Source organism: Esox lucius, chromosome 5 (genome assembly GCF_011004845.1).
Source record: "Esox lucius isolate fEsoLuc1 chromosome 5, fEsoLuc1.pri, whole genome shotgun sequence".
NCBI classification, from domain to species: domain Eukaryota; kingdom Metazoa; phylum Chordata; class Actinopteri; order Esociformes; family Esocidae; genus Esox; species Esox lucius.
This window is the reverse complement of record NC_047573.1, coordinates 37,987,252-38,008,353: the sequence shown is the minus strand read 5'-3', so window position 1 is coordinate 38,008,353 and position 21,102 is coordinate 37,987,252. Positions and strand designations below refer to the sequence as shown.

The following is a 21,102-nucleotide window of genomic DNA, read 5'->3' as shown; positions in this document are numbered from 1 at the left end:
AAAAAAGGTTGCTAAGGGGGTCTGAAAAGTTGCTAAATCTAGCGACAAAGTCGCTAAGTTTGCAACACTGTGAACCGTATACACACGGCAAATTCTGTCTGTGTAGGAAGGTGGTTGTGTTACTGCTTTTTTCCAAAAGTTTAGGCAACCGAAATATACTGACTACAACTTTATAGCACACAACTCAAAAGGTTTCAATGGTTACATCTTGATGCAACACCTTGTTAACAATGGTATTGGTGCGATACTTATTGCTAATGCGAGCAAACTCATGATTTTTACAGACAGCGCATTCAATCAGAGCTGTGGGTGTTACGAACCCTGTGGCTCTAACAGTCTAGGGTGGTTGGTACAGAGACCCGTAACATAAAACTCATGCAAATTAGTGTAGTGAAAATAAACAGTGAGAGCAAACGACACAGACAACCAAAGCTACCGTCTAACATAAAAAGTATATTATAAACACACTGTAAAGGGGTTAAGGAAAAGGGGTTGAGCTGGACCCAATAAATGAAATAATATAGTCCAAACACCCCTAAACTGAACTTGCCTGCCTCAAGAACCGCTTAGCTGACTACTAACCAATAGAAAAATACAGCGTGTGGTCCGCTCAGTTCTAACTAGTGTTTTTCACAACGTTTTCCTACGGGTCGTGTATGCCCAAGGGCAAATTGCTATGAAACCCCTTTTCCCAGGCACACAGGGACAAAACACACAGGTTGAACAAGGACTAAACAGCAAATAATTGACTAGACAAAGCACAAACAAAACCCCACAGCAATACATTCTCACATGAAATAGGAAAAAAGTGAGATGCATGAGTATGTGCTAAACTAAGTGACGTATGAATGCACAAAGTATCTGTCTATCAAAAAGGATGTGTATCTCAAGAGTGTCTATGTCCATGTGGGGTAAAGCAAAAGAGTCTCTCTGGGAGAACCAGGGATGTGTGATGTGATTGGGTAATGGAAAAAGGAACAGGTGTTGCAATTGGGAGGGGTGTCCTCTGATTGGTCCACCTCAGCAGTCTGGATGCACTCATGACTGCCAGGTGGGAAACACCAACAAGCACAATCAGGAACATAAAGGACACCTGGGGAAACGGCAGGAGGGGAAAAACACAAACGCACATACACAGGGTATCTGTATGGGTAAACAATGGGTTTCAAGGATTCTAAAAAATTCTACTTTCCTTACAACTTGAGATGAGAACTATATTGCCCCCAGCCGGAACCAAATTACAACGGGGCGAATACCATGATGGCTAAAGAAAAGGATGAGTTTTTGCAATGGTATGAAACGGTTTCCACAGACACCTTTGATATGGAAGATGAAATAAAGGCATACTGTATGAATGATGTGGTCATCTTGAGAGAGGGTTGTATGCGCTACAGACACCAGTTCCTGGAATGTGGTGGTGTTGACCCATCCCGCTCAATTAGGAATGTCTTTTGCAACAGATTCCTCACCAAAGACAAAATTGCATTGGTCCCCTCAGAAAACTACAATAATTGTCAGAAGACATTCTCAAACAGCTCAATCCATTGGCTTGAATATGGGGCCTCTGATGAGAATATGTCAATACAGCATGCCCTGAAATGGGATAAAATCGGTTCCTACTATGTTGATGGATATGCTGAACGCGATGGTGTGTGCACAGCCTATGACTTTTGTGATGGCAATTTCATCAATCAGAACTCATAAAGGAGTAAGTACAGAGACAAAATTCTCTTGGCATAATTAACAGATTATTTGAAAATAGAGAGACGTGTCAAATGCTTACAAAATAATCATCAGAGGAGTCTCTGAAGTAGATACATGAACAGTTCGTATTTATTAGCGCAGATTAATGAGTAACCTGCCGTATACCAGTCAAGGATGCACCCTAGGCAAATACCAGATCCCCCTCTCCTACATTCCTAAGGAGCAAAGGACAGATACCCTTCTTGGTTTAAGCAACGGAACAGATGGTCACAGACGTGTGTCACAATCAAAGAAAATAGTTACATACCAAGCAATAGAAAAGCAGACATTTCTCAAATGTATCTTAGTTCAAAATTTCCATAACGCTTTCTAGGCTTTTTCTGGCAGAGTCACCGAAAGTTTCATTGTTCAACAAGCACCAAGCACTCAAATTATTTAGATCAGGCAATTATGTAGCTAATAATTGGTGTACAGTATGCTCAGTTCTCAAAGATTGTAAAGAGCTAATTCTGGTGAGTAATTTAAATAAAAAACATTTGTTGGATCACAGAGTTTGTGTTTTATTACTGTTCAAGTGCAGGCTAATATACAGTATGGCTATTTAAAATATATGTCCGGCAGCTCTTCTGTATGGCTGGAATTCTGGAATTTTAACGCCAAATTGGCAGTTTTGATAAGACAAATAAGAGACTGCGCTTGTCTAATAATAATAATGCAAAATTACGCTACATTGCGGCATTGCAAAAGTAAACTTGATTTAAACATACTGAAATTTAGACACAACTTTTATTTATTTGTTAATGCAATTGATTTGGAACATTCCATTTTGAACCCACTCCTTCTGTGACTTTTCCTAAAAAGGTGTAGCATATACATTCCCTTGTCAGAATTCTATACTCACAAAATGAAAACTATTTAGAGACTAATTACTATTTGTTTTACATTGTATTCCTACATAATAACTGATTAGGCATGTGAGAGTACAAGTATTGTAACAGTCACTTTGTCTCACTCGTCTCTCTTTGGGTTAATGTGGAGTAATTAACAGTAATTTGTTGACTTTAGGCCATTATACAGTAAATAAACGAATTGCATGTTCTGTTCAAAGACCATTTTATTAGACATTTTAGAAAGAAATCTATTGAATGAACTCAAGTCCTTCATGTCAGATTTGAATGTTTTATTTTGCCCATAGAAGTACAGACACAGGCTTGAATAACAGCAGTTTCCGGTGGGTGTCGACATTCTCACAGAGGCCTCCTGGTGGCCATTCTTGTTTTTTAGGGTGCCAAGCAACGAAGTTGCTGGAACCCTTTTATGTTTGTAAGTTTTATTATTATTAGGCGGCCAAGCAACGAAGTTGCTGGAAACCTTTTATAGTTGTACGTTTTATTATTATTAGGGGACCAAGTACCGTAGGTACGGTAGCCTATTGTTTTTGTTGGTTTTATTATTATTATTATTGTTGTTATTATTATTATTTTTCTCCGGCCCCATTTTCAGAGGCCTGTAACTCGACCATATGTGGCTCAATTTGCATGAAACTTTGCATACTTGTTGCCATGAGAGGCCCGAAGGGCCTCGGCCATTACTATACCTATACACCCCATGGTGGCGCTGTAGCACTTAGTCAAATGTTGAAGGTTTGCACATGCATATCTCATGAAGCGAATGTCGTAGAGTCATGCAGCCAAGTTCCATACATGCCCCTTCTCATGTTGACCAAATAAGTCTCTGGTGTCTTTCAAATTTGCCCCTTTGATTTTCCTCCATTTTGAATTTGGTGAAAAACGTTAACGACATCTCCTCCGAGACCGCAGAACGGATTTGCATGCCGTTTGGTGTGAATGACCTTTGAACCATTATCTTTAAAAGTTATATAAGAAAAGTTTATATCTCAAATAGTATGGCCGAAATCAGTGAATGAAATAGAGTTGGGCGGGTCTATGAATTTAGAAGTCCATTAATCCCAAATGGAACATTAAACAGCTATGAAACGAAACATACACGTAAATGTGTCTGTCACGAATGGACAGAAAAAGTCCCATACAGAAATATCTCTTGGGGGCGCTATAACCATCACCAATGTTTCTCACCATAAAAACACACTTAAACGACATTTCCTCCGAAACAGCTGAATGGATTTGGATGACAATTGGTGTAAAAGACGACTGGACCATTGTCTTTAAAAGTTATATTATTGTAAATGTTTCTGGTGGATTTTCAAAATATGCATCTGTGTGCTAGTTCGGGTATTATAGATCACAACCCGATGAGGCTATTCAGACTGCCCGCTGGCACTGTGATGTAGTGGGAACATCCCGGTCCTTCAATATTGTGACCCCAGTTCGATTCCCTTCTCGGACATTCCAAATTCGATATCTCTTAAATGCCTTTCCACAATACATATCTGATATACCATGATTTTCATTTATTTGCGAGAACAATTGTATTACGTGACCCTTTTTTGCTGTTATTGTTTTCCAAAGAAAGGAACCAGCCATGGAGTGATTGGAGTCATTGATTTCGTTATAAGTAGGATGTATAGCTATTAGCTAGCCATCTATAATAATCTTTGTACAACAGTACACTTTAGTTCCGAAGTTCAAAAGTTTTGTTGCCAACTTTATCTCAGCAAAATTGTAATGGCTGGGGTAAAATTTACATTTGGAGAGGATAGACAGCTGTAGGGACAACCAGTAGCCCCTGTGGTGTAGTGGGGACATCCCTGTTCTACAATATTCTGACCCTTGTTCAATTCCCCTTTGAGATGTTCCAAATATTGTATTTCAGAAATGTATATCCACTTGGTACTTTCCACCCTTCACACAACAATAATACCATGATTCTCATATGTTTAGGAGAATAATTGTTTTACGTGACCCTTATATACTGTTATTGTTTTCCAAAGACACTGAGTCATTGTTTTCATTATAAATAGGATGTATAGCTATTAGCTATATAGTCTTTGTGCAAGACTACTCTTTAGTTCCGTTAATAAATGTTATTTTGTCCACGTTATTTCAGCAAAAATGTTATGACTGAGGTAAAAGTTGCATTCTGCTGTTTAAATAGTGTAATGATTAAAGACAGTCTGCCACATAGAAAACCAGGGATTGAAACCTGCCAGCCACAACAATTATTCATCCCTCCTAATCGCCTGAACTAAGATTGCCTGGTTCCTTTTCTGGTTTCAAGGTCTTTTTGTTTTGTTTTGATTTCCTCTCCTTCGATTGGACATCCTGACTACTAGCGGCATTGGGCATTTTTAAATAGCAAAACATTTCTCCAGTGAGAGCATGCAGTGAAATGCTTCCTATGCCCCGCTTGGCCCCCTGAAACACTGCTTGCAGCTTTAATTATTTTATGTTTTTGTCCATGCCGCACAGCACTGCAACTTGCCGCGGTACACCGCGCAAAGTTGGCTCATCACGAACCGCTGGAATGAATGACATCTGTATGGGAGTGTGAGTGGAATCAGCTTAAAAACAAATCCACACATGTCCAAGCTTTCTTAAAGCACTTTGATGCTCCAGAGTGCCTGGACCCTCGGGATGCTCTTTTTGGCGGTTGGACCAATGCAATTCATTTTAAGTTTAAGGTTCTAGAAGGCGAGAGTATTCTGTATAACAACATCTGTAGTATTTTCCCATTCTGCAAGACTAAGACTTATTCGATTGGGTATCCAAAATAAATCTTTAGAGACTTCAAACTACTAGATACCTACTTTGGTATTGTTGGGGCTACCATGTGTCTGCCAAAAGGCCTTTATCACCCCATTTAACCACACAGGGTCGATGGTAAGCTTTGCTTTGTGTCGATTATGTGCAGAGTCTGAAAACCAGGTAACTGATTGTTCACATACTGATTCAGAAAGTGCTTTAACTGGTACCTGGGTTTCTATTGAGCTGGTTAAGGCTGTTGAGAAAGGTTATTGCATTGTGAAAATTTGCGAAGACTGGGATTTCACCAGGACAGATAATCTTTTTGCAGATTAGATGAGAACATTCCTGAAGCACAAGCAGGAAGCTAGCGGCTTCCCACCATTAGTGGTTGACAATGATGCTAAAGAACAGTATATTTGTGAATATCATGAAAATGAGGCTGTGAAGCATGACAAGGAAAACGTTCAGATAAAGGACAAATAAGCAAAGTCCTAGTTTGGTCAAACTGGTACACTGCCTACATGGACACCAAGGGTTTTCAGGAAAAGCAGTAGGCAGGACAATCAAAGGTAATTCCTTTATAGCACACATAGAAATATAAAACACAGGTGTCACAGTTGGACTATCTTTCTCCCCAACCTGTGCATGTGCATTTGAGTCTTTTCAAAAGCATATTGATGTTTCACCTTTTCACTTGTTATATGTATTTTTTAGGCTACTTGCTCCCAAGACACATACTACTAACAGGGTTGCAATTGATAGAATATGGCAAATAATTGTCTTACACGACATATTTGTAATTATAGTCAGATCTAGTTGTTCCTTAATGATGGGGCTGGGATATTGATAAGCCATTTAACTACGCATTTACACAGTTGGCAACATTTTTGTCAGCTTTCCTTCCTGCTTTTGGCAGCAGCAACTGTGTTCCTAATAATCCTCTGATATTATAAAGACATGTGTGTCACAAACAAATGTACCGTAGTTCAAGAATATTTAGTATAGTGTTATGGAAATTCTATAGTGTTATGGAAATTCCTGAACCAAGGTACATTTGAGAAATGTGTGCTTTTCTATTACCTGCTATGTAACTCTGTTCTTTGTTTGTGACACACGTCTATATAATATCAGAGGATTATTAGGTACTCTGACCATCTGTTTATCTGCTTAAACCAATTAGGGTATCTGTCCTTTGTTCCTTAGGAATGTAGGAGAGGGGGGTCTGGTATTTGCCTAGGGGGCATCATTGACTGGTATCGGCAGATTATAGGGTTTCTCGTAAATCTGCCCATCTCATCAGAGCATCTATTGTCTGTCCTCTTTAGAGTTGAAGAGGTTACCCATGTGGGGAAGGACAGCCTGCCCATGTGCGAAGCCTAGGTAGTAATAGAACAAAGGGAATGTGTTCTATTGAGTTAGGTCAGCTGTGCAGCAACTTACCACACCCCTTTTAACTGTAATAAATACTGACTGTTCACGTATCTACCTCAGAAGATTATTTTGTAAGCTTTTGATGCGTATCTCTATTAGCAATTAAACTGTTAATTGTGCCAAGAGAATGTTGTCTCTGTACTAACTCCTAAAAGAGTTCCTACCGATGGAATTGCAATCACAATATGTTCTTCATATTTCTCTAAAATGATTGTTTGCTCCTCTTGAATGAAATATGCGGTAGTCTGGTAGACTTGTCCATGTTTGTGATTGGTGATATGGTGCAAACACTGCCCCTTTTATTTGAATGTGCTCGTCGCTAGATTGGAAAAACCTAGGTTGATTTATCAAATTGATAACCACCGTCATGATACAGCTTATGCGGGACTGCGGTTGTTAGGTTTAGTGAGGCCAGCTAACAAAAATAAATCCTGGCCTTTGAAGGAACAATAACATTTCTCAGTTTCAACGATTCATATGTTGACTTTGTAAAATGTTCTGTTGAATATAGGGTTTAACCTTTTCAAATATTCCTTAACGGCCCCCCAGCGTGAGTTTTTTTGCACATGAGTTCAGTACTCACTCAGAGTTCCAGAATTTGAACAGTCACCTTGCCAGTGTTGAAGTCTAACACTTCCCCGAGTTGGCTTGATGGAAAGGAGAATAACACACCAGGAGTCAGGTCAATTCCAATACCGTATCATCTGTTTATTACAGAAGCTTCTGGAGATGAAGTGGCAGTCCCAACAACGTCTGAATATCAGCAGTGTCACAAGTACTATTTATACTACGAATACGCCTAGAAAGCAGAGGGCGGAGGCAGCCAAGCGTGTGTGCCACTCGTCCTGTTATGTTCTTTGTCTTCTATGTGTACGTGTAGCCCAACCATCATCTTACCCTTATGGTTTCTATCCTGTGCCTATTCTTAATTCACCCCTCCCCAGACTATGTGTATGTGTTATGTATCTGTCCCCGTCTATTTCCTGTTAGTCTGACACACAGGCTTAGTCTGCTCTTCTTCCCCAGAAACAGCCTAAATAAGATTTCCTGTTTTCTACTTGCAACCTCAGTTTCAACTTATGCCACGTACATTCAATATCTTGCTTAATGCTCACAACAGTTTTGTAGTGATAGTATAGTTTGCTATACAGGCACTAACCACTAGGTGTTAGTATTATTACACTTACCTGCAGAAGATACAGACAGGAAGTTAGAAGAGCACAGGTGTTATTGCTGTTCCTGCTTGCGACCTGAAAGTAAAATAAAAGATAAGTTTGATTACAAACAGTTTCTTCATTGAGATAAGAAACATTACAAGTTTGACAGCTTATACATTCAGTGCATCCACACCAGGTAAGAAACACTACATACATTGCATTGCAAGCTTCTCTCATTGACTTAATTTCAAATTCAAAGAGCTGCAAAAGCTGGTTGATGTGTAACTGTAGCTAGCTAGCAAACGTAAGCTAACCGCTAGCTAACAAAGCGTGACCTGTAATTCAGTGCAGTGAAAATGAATAAACTATATAAAAAGCATAGCAGCGCCCACAACGGGTAACGTGACTTCTAGAAAGTTTTTAACCAATGATTTTGACCGGTTGTCAGTTCTTCCAGGAAATGTAGTCGCTAAAATCGTTCGTTTTTGTGTATTATGTTTATTGTAGAAAAATAAAACTGCTAGTGTTGGCTGTCTGTTGGTACGTAAGTAACACTTCTTGTCCCGATTTGAATGCTTGCTACCTGGTTAATATCATAGTGTGGTCTTGAAACAATTACAATCAGGAAATAAAGTTATAAACACTGTTTGAGCTAAATGTGAGTAAATAACAGCACGGTCTGACCAGCCATTGTTACGTCACTTGTACCTAGGCGTTCTAATTGTGCGTTCTGAGGAATACGTTCTAATCACACTGGTGTGATCGTACGCTTCAGGGACAACTCTAGCCTGATCACACTGGTGTGATTGTATGCATCAAAGGGTTACATTTAATTATCATTGCATTCTTAACATTCTACACAGTATCCCAACTTTTTGGGAAACGAGTTTGAACATGAAGCAAGCATAATTTAACTAATTACCACATTATATGGGTTCTTATCATAAAAAAATTACTGACATAGTTAAATTACATGATTACCATAGCCTTTTAAGAAACAATGCATGAAAGGTTCAATCGAAAAACAATGAAATCAAAACATTTACTTCATACATTTTGAATATATACTTTCCACATTCACTAGTCTACATTTCTGAAGCAGTTCCCTTATTCCACCACCTGGCACTGTGTGTAAGGATGATCGTGACTGTGCTTAAATTTATGAACACTCTCAAGCAAATGCTCACATGATAAATCACACACTACGTGTAGAAATTATCACATGCTGATTCACGCACAGATGTACAGTATCTCACAAAAGTGAGTACACCTCTCACATTTTTGTAAATATTTGATTATATCTTGTGACAACACTGAAGAAATGACACTTAGCTACAATGTAAATGTAATGATTCCAGCCTGAGAGGACCGTTCCACTTCATGTTTTCTGTTTGGCCTTGTCTTATCCTTGTATGGTCTTTCCTGTTCTTGTTTCGGTTAATCTGTATATTAATTTCACCTGTGTTTAGCTCCCACTTGTTTCTGTTCTCCTCGTTAGTCTGTGTATTTAGTTCTGCCATTTTCTCCCTGTCACTGTTGGTCATTGTGCGTCTATGTTTGTCATGTTTTATGTACTCCTGAACTCCTGAACCTCTGAGTATTTTGTAGTGCCCGGCCCTCTGTTTTGCTTTCTTTGTTTTTGTGTGGATTAAAAGAGTAACGCCTCGTAATTCTGCGCCTGCCTCCGTCTCCCTTTACGAAACGTGACAGTAAAGTAGTGAGTGTACAGCTTGTATAAAAGTATAACATTTTTATAAAAATTTGCTGTCCCCTTTAAATAACACAACACAGCCATTAATCTCTAAACCGCTGGCAACAAAAGTGAGTACACCCCTAAGTGAAAATGTCCAAATTGGGCCCAAGTAGCCACAAATCAGGCCCAAGTGTCATGTGACGCGTTAGTGTTACAAGGTCTCAGGTGTGTTAAATGTGGTGTTATCGCTCTCACACTCCCTCATACTGGTCACTGGAAGTTCAACATGGCACCTCTTGGCAAAGAACTCTCTGAGGATCTGAAAAAAAGACTGTAGCTAAAGTTCATTGAAGGGAACCATGAATGCCAACATGTACTGCGACATACTGAAGCAGAGCATGACTCCAGTGGCAGCCTGTGAAGCTCTGGTGAACTCCATGCCCAAGACGGTTAAGGCAGTGCTGGAAAATAATGTTGGCCGCACAAAATATTGACACTTTGGGCCCAATTTGGACATTTTCACTTAGGGGTGTACTCACTTTTGTTGCCAGCGGTTTAGACATTAATGGCTGTGGGTTGTGTTATTTTGAGGGGACAGCAAATTTACACTGTTATACAAGCTGTACACTCACTACTTTACATTGTAGCAAAGTGTAATTTCTTCAGGGTTGTCACATGAAAAGGTGTAATCAAATATTTACAAAAATGTGAGGGGTGTCCTAACTTTTGTGAGATACTGTATATGTAGATTTGCTCAAATGCTTAAATTAGCAGGATTTTGCAATTTTATCCCACTCCGCAGAGCAGTTGAAGCTCTGTCAAGCTGCAAAGTTATCCCCTGTGCAAAGATTTTCAATAGAATCTAGGTCTGAGGTCTAAGTAGGCCATGTCCATGCCAGCTATTCCTTTGTTGACTTGGCTATGTGCTTGGCATTGTAGTTCTGTTGAAAGGTGATATTCGTCCTTCCCTTTCTGCTTTCTGGCAGAGGGCATCAGAAGTAGGCAAAGCCAGTTGCCCAAACAAGTTATGGGTTTAAGACATGATCACATGCACAGTATCGTGCTCAAGGGAAATGGATACTGATTCTTAGTAAAGATATTTTTACACAAATGTGCAAATTACCAATTCCAATTTAATCAGAAAACACAGAGTGGAAGTTTTGAATCTTGCTTCGTTTGGAGAAGTGAAACAAACAATTCAAGTGAGGAAATTTAATTTTTATAATTACCTTGATCAACGAAAAACTTCAGGGTAGACAGTGGCTAATTTTCTGGTTGTACATACACATATTTAAACTGATATGTCAGGTCTCGCAATTGGGCTAAAACAAACATCAGATTTGGTATTTAAATCACATTCACAGCACACTGCTGGTGTAGGCCATATCATATATAATACATGTAACACAACTATTGGCTAAAATGAACACGGGGGGAGGGTTCAGTGTATTGAATGTCTTATATGAATAAGGAAGGTGCTTGCCGTGAAACCAGACATTCAGGTAGCCAGTGAGGTAAGAACTCCCTTGCCTCTGTATAAAAAACCTTGATTTTTCTTGACATTTAAGAATCCGAAATCTATTTCAATTACAAGTGTTATCCAAGTGAGTTAATTTAAAACAAATTATGATACTTAGCAGATTGTAAAAAATAATTTTGTTGAACAGTTTGGCTTTTATTTCTTTGAACAAAAAGTATGTTGTACAAAGCAATCTTGGTTGTTTAAGTCTGCTTTGAGGTGGAAGTATTATGTAATGTTGGGTAGACAATAGTATTATAATGCATAAAGAATGAGCAACTGTGGAGGAAAGTATTTGCTTTTTCTATTTATAAAATATCTCATGATTACATAAAATGTATTTTTGATGTAGGTGCAATGGCGTTCCTGACAAATGTATTACCTGTGCTTGTAGCTGTTTTCTGTGGTGAGTTTAAATTGATGCAAGCTGACATCATACTTATCATTTCAATTGTTGTAGAAAAGATATTCAGTTAGGGCCTCTGACTTTTGTATGCTTTTTCAGTTTGGCACTTCTCAGTAGTTGATATTCAAAAGTACCTTTAACTCCTTTACATTTAAGCAATTTAGCAAATTCTCTTACTCCAAGTAACTAACAGTAATACATAATATAGTTTAATGATTTTGGTACTGGCACCTGGAAATATAATTGTTCTCATACATTAATCTTCCTGAGATAAATACATGTAATTCAAATAGTAACAATATTTATTTTTCACATGCAGAAGATAACATTCATAAAACATTCTCCTTCCTAGCTACTGAGGCACTAAGGTGTCACAAATGTACAAACATTGATCAACGTGATCCAACCTGCAGCAAGAGTGACATAACAGAGGTGGACTGTGGAGTGAGTTTCACCCGCTGTGCAAGAATTGTTTTCCACAAACCAGCCTGTGAGTGAGCTAGTTACTGGATTTGCTAATGTTGGCACATTACACTGCAGCAATTTTTTTACTCAAAATACACTATGAAGCCAAACATGGAAAATGTTTTAATGCCATGTCATGAAGGAAGATGTGGAAACAAACTAATATTTATGTTATTCTGTTTCAATGACTTTGAGTTGTTTCAATCGTTATTTTTATATTAATTATTTATTTAATGTAATTTACTCCGACATGGTACAGCTTGGGTGTATTTCTCTATTAAGTACATTTATATGCCTTCAATTTCAGATGGTGAAGTGAGAAAATGTGCTACTGAAAAGGACTGTAAAGTAAATTCTCCAAAAAGTGTGCAGATAGAATGCTGCACGTCTGATCTCTGCAACTGACACAAGCTGGGAGTACTGGGCCGGAATCTGCAAACTGAGCAATATCAGCAATGACATGTTTTACAAATTAATCAAATGAAAACTATTTCTTTTTGATTTTATAAAATCCACATAACCTTTCCCTGTAATAAAATATAGGTATAATATCCCACTACAAATGTGTAACAATATGTTAGATATTATTTCATAATTTCCCTGTTACAACATTATGCAACTAAACAAATTCTGTTTGGTGTAAATGCCAATAGCATTTTCTGTTAAAAATTATGTGTGGCAACTTTTGGAGAGTCAAGTAACAGTAGATATTTTTTTAATGCATGGTTATTGGCTTGCTTTATAATCTGTCTCATATACTGTATGAATGCCCTCAGGGGCAAGAACTTATTAAAGACCAATAATAACAACTACAGTTATTGTGATAGATCTGCATATTCAACCTGTAGGACAACATCATGTTCCTTATCCCTTCCTGCACCCGGTTGTGAGTCTTTAGGGACACAAAACACCTGGACAAAGAACAGATACACAATTATAGAAATAAAAATACATTAGTTCAAGAAATTCCATGACACTAAATAATTTTCAGAAATACAGAAGATAGATTTCTTCAAATATAGGTATCCTTTAAATGCAGAGGCTAACATTTTGAACATTTAGTATATTTTGAATCAATCAAATGTATTTAGAGTCTATGAAACCTAATCCAGGTCCAGACCTCATGACCTCCTAAATTTGAACGGAGCAGGAGACAAGAACATTTTAGAGAGTGCATTCCTTAGGTTTACAATGATTTACAGTGAAGAAGGAGAACTGACTCTACTCCCCCTGGCACAATAATATAGCAGCGTAAAACCTTGGGGCTGAGATATTTACTGTGTCTGACAACTTTCCAGAGAGGTCTTACCCCCACAGAGATTATCACACCTTAAAGGAAAAGTTTGGTATTTTTGAAACTGGGGCCTTTTTTCTGATTATCTAGCATAATCCTGGACTGTGGAGACACACTCGACTTATTACAGTTTTGAGTTTTATATATGATACATTCAGTTTTCCAAAACGGCAAGAACAGGGTATATTTATTTAGGTCTCTGTATGTTCTCCAGATTAATTTTTTTACAAAACTAGCATTTAAAGTGACTCTGATTTAAAGCATAAATTAAAGTGACTCTGATTAATCACAAATAAAGTTAAGTTGTTCTAGTAGGATTTTCCTGACCTTTTCTTAGTTGCATCTCAGAGCAAAAGCCATGGTCCGCAGAGAGCTTCCAAAGGATCAGAGAGATCTTATTGTTGAAAGATATCAGTCAGGAGAAGGGTACAAAATAATTTCCAAAGCATTACATATACCATGGAACAAAGTGAAGAGCCACATCAACATCAAGTGGAGAAAATATGGCACAAAAGAATATGGCACCAAAATGTATGAAAAGATGAGAAGAACTGGTCAGGAGTCTTCCAAGAGGCCTACAGCAACATTAAAGGAACTGCAGGAATTTCTGGCAAGTACTGGCTGTGTGTTACATGTGACAAAAATCTCCTGTATTCTTCATATGAATGGGCTATTCGCTGTGCATTGTGGGATTGACGTATGGTTGACTTCCTGTACTCTGCTTGCTGTTGCCTTTCGACTACCAGCCAAACTTTTTCGAATTTACTCTATATAAACTAATTGGTTAAATTCTACTTGAAGAGTTTACCAACACAATATTTTTATCTGTAGATTTTTTACCCAACTTTTCTACACCGGGACTCTATTTGGACATAATTAACAGAACTACTCACCCTTCCCTGAACACCCAAAGCTAAGTAGTATTATTATGCCTTATCCCAATGTAATTGTTGCCTTATCACAATGCAATTGTTGTAGCTACAACACGGAGGATAACTATCGTCTTCAGGTAAAGATAGCAGAGTTAGAGACTTGGCTTCAGATGCAAATGTCAGGCAAGAATGATGTTCGTGTAGAACTGGAAAAAACTGCATTTGTGCCACCAGGAAGAAACGACAGTGTTGTTAGCCCCCCCGGCACAGCTCCTGCCAGGTTTTCCCCACTGGAGTCGTAGTCAAGGCCCTTCGAAGGGAAATGATCGTCAGGCATTTTCTGATGCTGAAACACGAATCCATGCTTTTGTTACTTCTAGACTAGATTACTGCAATGCTCTACATTCCGGTTACCCTGACAAAACAATAAATTAACTTCAATTATGGCTGCACACACCTGATAGAATCCTAACTAGAACAAAAAAATGTGAACACATTACTCCTGTACTAGACTCTTTACACTGGCTGCCTTTTAGGGCTAGGGCTGGTTGTTAACCTATAAATCAATACATGGACTTGCTCCTACTTACTTTGCTGAAATGATCCAGCCATACATACCTACACGTAACCTTAGATCGCAAGATGTGGAATGATTTGCCAATTAAGGTTAGAAATGCAAACACAGTGCAAACTTTCAAGTGTCTACTAAAGACTCATCTCTACAGCACGGTCTATTCTGGTGTATTCTGGGCCAGGGTCGTGAAGGTGACCAGAAAGGCTTGATACTGTCCACCCTTGCTGTCTTGCCAGGTGGGCTCTCATCGCCACTGGGATGCCCTCCCTCCAATGCCTCTTGCGGGGCGGAGTCACTGGCTTGTTGTCTCTCTGTTGCGCACTTGTGCAATTGGGCTGTACTCTGCTGACAATACTCGGCCCTCATTCAGGGTGGTTGCGGTGTTTTTTGTAAAAGCACTTTGTGACTTTGTAAGTGCTGATGTAAAAAGGGCTTTATAAATACATTTGATTGATTGATTGATGAGATTGCCCCAGAACAGATCGGAATGTGTCCCTAATGGGAAAGGGGTCTATTCTACAGGACTAGTTCCATTTTCCCTTCACTCATAAAACCAATCCCCACTACTTTTAGGATTTTAACCAGAGTGCAGTTTGGGAACGGTCTTCTTGCATTTCCTGAAATTTGCATGCTTCTCTGCTCCTGCAAACACCGAAAATCTCCAGAGTACTTGAATCTTTGATAATAGTGCTATAATTGTAATATTCCCTTTATCTATTAAATTAATTTGTTACATTAATTAATTGACTATTTGGAATGAATCTAAAACGGGTCTAAATCCAGTTCCTTCAATTGGAGGTCCTACCGAGATATTACTGAACGAAACTTAAGGAACATGGATGAGGTATGTGTCTGTTCTCATTTGTATATCCTTTGGGTAACAGGACACATATATGCCTACAGTATTGTGTTCCCGGGAGTTCTAACTGGAACTTTAGTTCCCTGGACAGTCCCCACGGCATTTGTTTGTAGTGGGACATTTAATTAGTACCGGGACAATGTATAGTGTTTCTCGGGAGTTAAAGCCAGAACCCTATCATGTGAAGTCCCTGCTACATTTGTTTTTAATAAGGCATTCCAATCAGGAGTTAATTTCTGGAGAGTCCATAATAATCGTGATTGATTTCTGAGTGGTCCTCGCAGTTAGCGCTAGTGAGGCATAATAGAGGATGTTTAACTGAGACAGAAACCATACCATATTAGTGACCCCATATAATTTGTTTTATTACATTTTTATTCAGATTGAGAGTTTTGCAATTGCATTTGCAGTGTTCTAACTCTTTTGTGTCTGTGCGCTTTAACCATGTGGAGACAATAGCGGTCTGGTAAGTTCACCTAACAAATGTGGTAGTAAAAAAAAAGCACAAATTGTACATAAGGGTTTATCCAAAATGTATAGGAAAATAATGGGTGGATTAAAAACTGTTTGGGGTATGGTCCGGAAGTGTATATGGCTTACTGAGGTGAATTGAAATGCAACTATAGATCGTACCTATGCGCTCTTACGCCGATAATATATGCAGACGATAACACACATCCCTTGCCCCTATAAGGCAGAACCCGTCTTTACAGCGTACGATCCCTACCTTTATATCCATACCGTTTAACATGAGTTTCTCTTGAAAGAAGATATTACTATGAATAGGGCAGATCATTTTGATTCAGAATCAGAAAGTGTTTTATTGCCAAGTTTCACAATAAACTAGGAATTTGTTCTGGTCTATTAGTGCAATTTTGTACAAACGAAATGAAAACAAATAAGAATATTGGACAAAGCATAAAGAAAGTAGAATGAGCAATAATAAATTATAAAAAATATACTAAGAAATATATAAGGTGCAAGAATTGTCCAATTAAGGGTTGTGTGTGTATGTGGGGAGGTGTTGTAGATTTGTCCAGTTGAGGCTTGTGTGTATGTGGGGAGGGGGCTATAGTTTGACTCCGTGGGCATGTTCATGAGGCCTACTGCTGTAGGAAATAAACTGTTCTTGTGGGTAGAGGTTTTGGTCCTGATAGGCTTCAGCCTTCTGCCAGAGGGGAGAGTTCTGAATTGTCAATTTCCAGGGTTAGAGAGACTCTAATCAGCCCCAATCTTTGCCGCTCACCTGCGCATCCTGGAGGTGTGTAGGTCTTGTAGACACGGCAGATTAGAGCCAATCACCCTCTCAGCTGCCGCAGTAAATACATCCTTTGCTGAGCTTTCTTCGTAAGCGAGGTGATGTTCAGAAATAAGTGAGATTAGGGTGGTGTCATCTGTGAATTTCTGGTGCTTGACAGAGTGATGACTGGGGTTGCAGCTGTTGGTGTACCCAGAGAAGAGTAGCCGGGACAGGATGTTGCCTTAAGGGGAGCCGGTGTTGATGGTCAAAAGTTTAGAAAACTGCTTCTACTGCCTCACATGCTGCCTCCTGTTGGACATAAAGGCTGTGATCCAGACGCATGTGTAAAAGTAATTGAACAACTGACTCAAAAGCTGTTTCATGGACAGGTATGGGCTGTTCCTTTGTTATTTCTTCATCAATTAAGCAGGTTAAAAGGTCTGGAGTTCATTCAAGGTATGGTATTGATATTTGAAAGCCATTGCTGTGAACCTACAACATGCGGTCAAAGGACCTTTCAATGCAAGTGAAACAGGCCATCATTAGTCTGCAAAAAAACCCATCAGAGTTGTAACGGGTCCCGGCCCTGGGTCGGCTAGCAGATATATATTGATACTCCTGGTCGAAGTGCTCTGGAAATATTGGAAATATGACACCGTTATAAGAGACGTGGGACAACTGTTGCTCTTTTTCCATTCAACTGGAATATCTTTTATTAACAACTTAATTTCAACCTTACGGAGCCCCCCTGGGGTAAGCTGAGAAAAAAAAAAAGTTAACTGTGGGCACAGAATTAAAATCCATTCCCTCAGTTTTATAAACTGTGTGCACGGTTTTGCAATCAGTGCCCATTGTTTTGCAAGCAGTGCGCATGGTTTTGCAATCTGCGTGCACGGTTTGGGCGCAGAATTAAAATCCATTCCCTCAGTTTTATAAACTGTGCGCACGGTTTTGCAATCAAGAATTTGTAAACGTGCCCACGTAAACGGGCGAAAGTGTGTACAATCTAGAGAAGAAGACGGCACGATTGGCGTATTTTCAGCAGCGTCTGCATCCGACAAGTATGTCATATTTTTCTAGATTTAAGGCTACATGTAATGCTATATTGTGTATTGGATCATTCGTTTTACTGCTTTCTTAACTTACGTTGCATTTATTGAGCTTTTCACCCACTCCAAAACCTTACAGTTAGCTAGGCTGACGTTCTGTGAGCACCAAAGTAATGGCTGCTGCTACAGTTAGAGAGGAGGTCTTGGTGGGTTTTTTTGTTGCCTTAACATAACTGTAATGTCCAGCAAAATGACCAGCAGCTTGCGGGGTCCTGTACCCAGTTTAAAGTACCTGTTAACATTTTCTAAACAAAAACAAAAACTTTATTCTTAATCGTCACATATACCAAACAGTAGGCTATAATCATTGCTTGAATAAAAAAGCTATAAGCAGGGGCAGACATGTAGGCATAAAAAAGCTACTCACTTTTCATTGGAAATGATACGCTATCTTTTCGTATACACCTAGCATATCTTTTCACATCTTTGTGTCCAGTTGTTTTCATGTTTATTCGATATCTTTGTTTAGCTTTGTTATCCTTGTTCTTATCATTTGTCTATTCCTGAATAAGTACATTGAGAGCAATGAAAAACCAAAGTTGACTCTCTTCTATTTGTACATACATGGCCAATAAAACTTATTGTGATTGTCCTTCATCCTAGTAAATGTTTAACATTTTCTTGAATCATTATTACAGCCTCCAAACAGTAGGCTATAATAATCATTGCTTCAATTAAAAGGCTATAAGGTGCATACCATCCATCCATCCATCTTCTTCCGCTTATCCGGGGCCGGGTCGCGGGGGCAGCAGTCTAAGCAGGGATGCCCAGACTTCCCTCTCCCCAGACACTTCCTCTAGCTCTTCCGGGGGGACACCGAGGCGTTCCCAGGCCAGCCGGGAGACATAGTCCCTCCAGCGTGTCCTAGGTCTTCCCCGGGGTCTCCTCCCGGTGGGACGGGACCGGAACACCTTCCCAGGAAGGCGTTCCGGAGGCATCCGAAAAAGATGCCCAAGCCACCTCAGCTGACCTCTCTCGATGTGGAGGAGCAGCGGCTCTACTCTGAGCTCCTCCCGGATGACCAAGCTTCTCACCCTATCTCTAAGGGATCGCCCAGCCACCCTGCGGAGAAAGCTCATTTCGGCCGCCTGTATCCGGGATCTTGTCTTTTCGGTCATGACCCAAAGCTCATGACCATAGGTGAGAGTAGGAACGTAGATTGACTGGTAAATCGAGAGCTTCGCCTTGCGGCTCAGCTCTTTCTTCACCACGACAGACCGATACATCGACTGCATTACTGCAGAAGCTGCACCGATCCGTCTGTCAATCTCCCGTTCCATCCTTCCCTCACTCGTGAACAAGACCCCTAGATACTTAAACTCCTCCACTTGAGGCAGGCAATCTCCACCAACCTGAAGTGGGCAAGCCACCCTTTTCCGACTGAGGACCATGGCCTCGGATTTGGAGGTACTGATTTCCATCCCCACCGCTTCACACTTGGCTGCAAACCGTCCCAGTGCATGCTGAAGGTCCTGGTTAGAAGGGGCCAACACGACAACATCATCTGCAAAGAGCAGAGACGAAATTGTGTGGTCCCCAAACCTGACACCCTCCGGCCCCTGGCTGCGCCTAGAAATTCTGTCCATAAAAATTACGAACAGAACCGGTGACAAAGGGCAGCCCTGCCAGAGTCCAACATGCACTGGGAACAAGTCTGACTTACTGCCGGCAATGCGGACCAAGCTCCTGCTTCGGTTGTACAGGGACCTGACAGCCCTTAGCAAAGGACCCAGGACCCCATATTCCCCAAGCACCCTCCACAAGATGCCGCGAGGGACACAGTCGAATGCCTTCTCCAAATCCACAAAACACATGTGGATTGGTTGGGCAAACTCCCATGAACCCTCCAACACCCCGTAGAGGGTATAGAGCTGGTCCAGTGTTCCACGGCCCGGACGAAAACCACACTGTTCCTCCTGAATCCGAGGTTCTACTATCGGCCGTATTCTCCTCTCCAGAACCCTGGCATAGACTTTCCCGGGGAGGCTGAGAAGTGTGATCCCCCTATAGTTGGAACACACCCTCCGGTCCCCCTTCTTAAAAAGAGGGACCACCACCCCGGTCTGCCATCCCAGAGGCACTGTCCCCGACCGCCACGCGATGTTGCACAGGCGTGTCAACCAAGACAGCCCCACAACATCCAGAGACTTGAGGTACTCAGGGCGGATCTCATCCACCCCCGGTGCCTTGCCACCGAGGAGTTTCTTGACCACCTCTGTGACTTCAGCCCGGGTGATGGACGAGTCCACCTCTGAGCCCTCATCCTCTGCTTCCTCAATGGAAGACGTGTCAGCGGGATTGAGGAGATCCTCGAAGTACTCCTTCCACCGCCCGACGACATCCTCAGTTGAGGTCAACAGCTGCCCACCTCTACTGTAAACAGCGTTGGTAGGGCACTGTTTCCCTCTCCTGAGGCGCCGGATGGTTTGCCAGAATCTCTTCGAGGCCAGCCGATAGTCCTTCTCCATGGCCTCACCGAACTCCTCCCAGGCCCGAGTTTTTGCCTCCACAACCACCCGGGCTACAGCCCGCTTGGCCTGTCGGTACCCGTCAGCTGCGTCAGGAGTCCCACAAGCCAACCAGGCCTGATAGGACTCCTTCTTCAGCTTGACGGCATCCCTTACTTCCGGTGTCCACCACCGGGTTCGGGGATTGCTGCCTCGACAGGCAACGGAGACCTTACGGCCACAGCTCCGAGCAGCCGCTTCGACAATGGCGGTGGAGAACATGGTCCACTCGGACTCCAACCTCCCTCGGGATCCAGTCGAAGCTCTGCCGGAGGTGGGAGTTAAAGATCTCTCTGACAGGAGACTCGGCCAGACGTTCCCAGCAGACCCTTACAGTACGCTTGGGCCTGCCGAGTCTGTCCATCTTCCTCCCCCGCCATCGGATCCAATCGGATCGCCCCTCTCTTCACCCGAGTGTCAATCAATCAATCAATCAAATGTATTTATAAAGCGCTTTTTACAACAGCAGTTGTCACAAAGTGCTTTACAGAGACACCCGGCCTTAAACCCCAAGGAGCAAACAACAGCAGTGTTGAATTTCAGTGGCTAGGAAAAACTCCCTAAGAAGGTCGAATTTTAGGAAGAAACCTAGAGAGGACCCAGGCTC

At 40.8% G+C, this 21,102-nt stretch overlaps 1 long non-coding RNA gene across 3 annotated transcripts; it reads left to right on the top strand.

Moving 5' to 3' along the window:
• The first annotated feature begins 8,026 nt into the window (after window positions 1-8,026).
• Window positions 8,027-12,398, top strand: LOC105009703. 3 transcript variants are annotated; one of them, XR_827842.2, is made up of 4 exons: window positions 8,027-8,153; window positions 11,522-11,575; window positions 11,928-12,065; window positions 12,348-12,398. It is a non-coding gene; the product is annotated as an uncharacterized LOC105009703 (long non-coding RNA). The 3 variants fall into 3 exon arrangements; XR_827843.3 differs by lacking the exon at window positions 8,027-8,153 and adding an exon at window positions 11,132-11,164; XR_827844.1 differs by lacking the exon at window positions 8,027-8,153 and adding an exon at window positions 11,165-11,254.
• The last annotated feature ends 8,704 nt before the right edge of the window (window positions 12,399-21,102 follow it).